At 61.1% G+C, this 3,428-nt stretch overlaps 1 protein-coding gene across 4 annotated transcripts in view; it reads right to left on the bottom strand.

Annotated features, from left to right (window-relative positions):
• PTPRF (protein tyrosine phosphatase receptor type F) overlaps positions 1–1,912 on the bottom strand; it is an 86,040-nt gene extending 84,128 nt beyond the window's left edge. For all 4 annotated transcript variants that reach the window (XM_021684250.1, XM_021684252.1, XM_021684251.1 and 1 more), the window contains exon 1: positions 1,778–1,912. The gene's annotated coding sequence lies outside the window, so the exon portion shown is untranslated. The remainder of the gene's footprint in view (positions 1–1,777) is intronic.
• Between the last annotated feature and the right edge of the window lie 1,516 nt (positions 1,913–3,428).

Here is a 3,428-nt window from a genome sequence, read left to right as displayed (position 1 = left end):
TGTGTGTGTGTGTGTGTGTGTGTGTGTGTGTGTGTGTGTGTGGCCTGTGCCCGGGGCTGCGGATGTTGGGGGCTGTGCTTGGGGAGTTACACCTGCTCCTTCTTGAAGCCCTAGGCTCATTCATATAATCAGTGAAAAACAGGGATTTTCTTGCTCCCTGAAGCAAGAGTTAATAAGGCGCCAAGCATAGAATTTTCTGAGATTTCCTCTCAGAACCCTCCTCTGGATCCCATCAGATCTCTGATGCCTCCCAAAGGATTCTTCAGCAGATCCCTTCCCAGGGGATCCCTCACCATTGAGGATCCCCCAGAAAGATCCTCCTGGATCTTTTTCTAGGCCTCCCACCCCAATGCACTCCCCTGGATTTTCTGGCCAGATTCCGCACCAGGTCACTCTGGATCCCTGCCCTTGTCTCTTCAGGAACCAAAGTGAAGCCTTCATCACCAACACTCAGCAGTCCAGCCTCCCAGGCTCTGCCTGGCCGCCCTCAGGGAAATCCAGAGAATCCCCTCCCTTCCAGTTCACAGCTCGGGTACCGGGCTCCCACCGCCCAACCTGCTCCACCTTGGGGGCCCTGCACTGCGCGGGGCGGGGGGGGGGGTGGTGGGGGTGGGTGGGTCGTTGAAATGGGGAGAAAGCCTAGCCCCTCCCCCACCCTGGGATGGAAGAACCAGAGAGGCGGCATTCCAGAGAAATGAGGAGGGGGCCTAGCAGAGCGCGGGCAGAGATCCTGGTCAGTGGGAGACAGAGACACCGAAAAACCAATAGGAGACGAGAGAGAGAGAAAGAGAGAGAGAGAGACAGAGATGGGGAAGGGAGTACAGAGAGACGCGGGGAGGAAGAACAGAGAGGCCCGGGGAGGGAGCCACACACAGCGGGAGAAACCCTGGGGGGGCGGGGGGTGAGACTGGGAGGCAGCGACACAGGGAGATAGAGATACGGACATTGAAGGGCACTGAGACCAAGACACCCAGGAAAACAGAAGCTGAGCCTGAAATGTGGGCACAACGATGGGGACCGGGGCACACCGGGACGGGACGGGACGCGGGGCGGCGACTGAGTGAACTTTCCGGAGCGGGTCCGAGTGGACACGTCCTCACGGGACAGGTCGTTCCGGGGCCTTCAGGTCTTTGCGCCGGGGTGGGGGTGGGCACAGCCCGCCCCGGCCCCTCCCTTGCCCGTGCCGGCTACCGCGGCAGGCGGGGGGCTCCAAACTCGCGCCCGGCGCACCCCGGGCCCGCACGTGCGCCTGGGCCGCGAGCGAGCCGGGGGCGCGTCGGCTGCGGATCCCCTGCCGGCTGGGAGGGGGCGCCTGTGCGGCGGGGGCGGGGGCGCGGCCTGGACCCGCCCGGGGCTGGGGTGGCGGTGGGAGGTGGAGGGCCGCCCCCGGAGCGCGGCCGCCGGTGGGGGGAGACGAGGCGGGACCGAGGACGCGGAGCACAAATGCAAAGGGAAACTTTGCACTGGGGGGCGCGGGCTGCGGCTCAGGTGCGGCGCGGAGGGCGGGGAGGAGGGGGGCGGCGGGGGGCGGCGAGGAGCTAGCAGCCGGCGGCGGCACCAGTGGTGGGGGGGGCGCGTCTGCCGCGGGGTAAGCGCGGGGAGGAGCCGCCAGGCTCAGAGGGGGGGGCCCAGCCGAGGCTGCGGGCGCGGCAGGTGGGGGCGCGGCCCGGCCTAAGCGGCGCCTCTAGCCCCGCTCGGAGGACGCGGGGAGGGGGCGGCGGGAGCCGGGAAGGAACCTTTGCGGAGGGGACTGGAGGGGGGCCCGGGGGTCACTCACCGCCTATCCAGGGGCCGTCGGTCCGCATGTCCCCCCCCCCAAGCCGCTGGGGCCGCTGCTCCCGCTGTTCTTCTGCCGCCGCCGCCGCCGCCGGGTCCCACTCCCGCCACCGCCACCCGAGCCGGAGCCGGAGCCCGAGCCCGAGCCGGAGCCGGAGCCGGAGCCGGAGCCGGAGCCGGAGTCGGAGCCGGAGTCGGAGCCGCCGCCTCTGCCGCCGCCGCCACCGCTCCCGCCGCTCCCGCGCCAGCTCCAGCCGCGCGCCCCCGCTCGCGCCCGCGCCCGCGCCCCTGCCCCTGCCGTGCGCGTCCCCGGCGCCGCCCCTCCCCTCGTGCACTCTTACTCGTAGAGCGGTGGAGCCGCGTAGGCCCAGCGAGGCCACAACCCAACCCTGAGTCTCAACCGACTGGAGCTCCAGTGTTGGACCAGAACCCCAGTCATGAGCAAGGACAGACCCAAACTCCCATACGAAGTCCATATCCTATGAGTGGCTCCCACTCCTAATATGAACCTGGTAACTACTCTAGGACCCCATTTCCTCCCTATACAAATCTGCACCTGATAGTGAGCCCAGACCCTTCCCCAAACGCAATATTGAGTCCAAACTCCTAAATCTGCTCCCACACTGGCACAAGTAGTCATTTTAATTTGCACCCCTATATTGACCCCAAATACCAGTTCTGAGTCTAAACCCCTTTATCATCTTTACCCGGCTAAACTCAGTAGTGACACCAGCACCAACTCTGGTCTTTTAATGGACCCCAGCACTGACGCTGACCCCCAGGCCCCTATATGAGCCTTAAAGTGCAACAGCTACCTTGCTATGGACCCCACTACTCTCTTCTGAACCCCAAGACTTACATAAAACTCTCAGTCCTAGGTCAACACCAATACTTTCTGAATTGGGATTCCCAATTCCAGAACTGGATTGGGTCACCTGAAAAGGACCCTACCACAGACACTGACCTTAATTAAACCCCACAAATCCTTGGGGCAATTTAAGACCCTAATTTACTCCAACTCTAGAAATAATCTTAGAATGCAAGATTAATGAGACTGACTTTGTGGAAACTCCACACAAATCTTCATCCCCATGCTCACCCTCTACTTATCTGACCTGGTATCAACCCCGGCCAGAGGCTGGCCAACACCCTAATACTTACACCAATTCCAGCTGTGAACCTGAATCAAGTCTTTCATTGGTCCCTGAGTTCAAGACTTAATAATGTCCCCCAAACCTGATTTTAAAAAACAAAAAACCCTTGGTACTGAGTTTCTGACTTCTCATAACAAACTCAAATGCTGACCTTATAAATTTCTGGGCTAAACCTATAACTTACCTGAAGATTCATTCCAAGTCCTAACTCAGAGGGAGACTTGGTGAGCTCCAAACCAAGAGCCACACATGTTGGCATGAAAGCACCCCCTTCCGCATCTGCTCCAGACCCACCCTCCCAGTCCGTGTCACCACCATTTAAGAATCAGCCACACAGCCCTCTCCTTCCCTTGGGAAGATGGGCACCTGCCCCTACTGCCCTAGGTCAGTTGACCCCTGGGGGTCTCTGATCTTCTATGGGTCTCCCTGATACCTTTGTGAGTTTGGAGGTCAGGTGAGAAGTAAATGAAGCTTGGGGATTGTTGAGGCACCTGGATT

This window comes from Neomonachus schauinslandi, chromosome 4 (genome assembly GCF_002201575.2).
Source record: "Neomonachus schauinslandi chromosome 4, ASM220157v2, whole genome shotgun sequence".
NCBI classification, from domain to species: Eukaryota; Metazoa; Chordata; class Mammalia; order Carnivora; family Phocidae; genus Neomonachus; species Neomonachus schauinslandi.
This window is presented reverse-complemented; position numbering and strand designations above follow the sequence as displayed.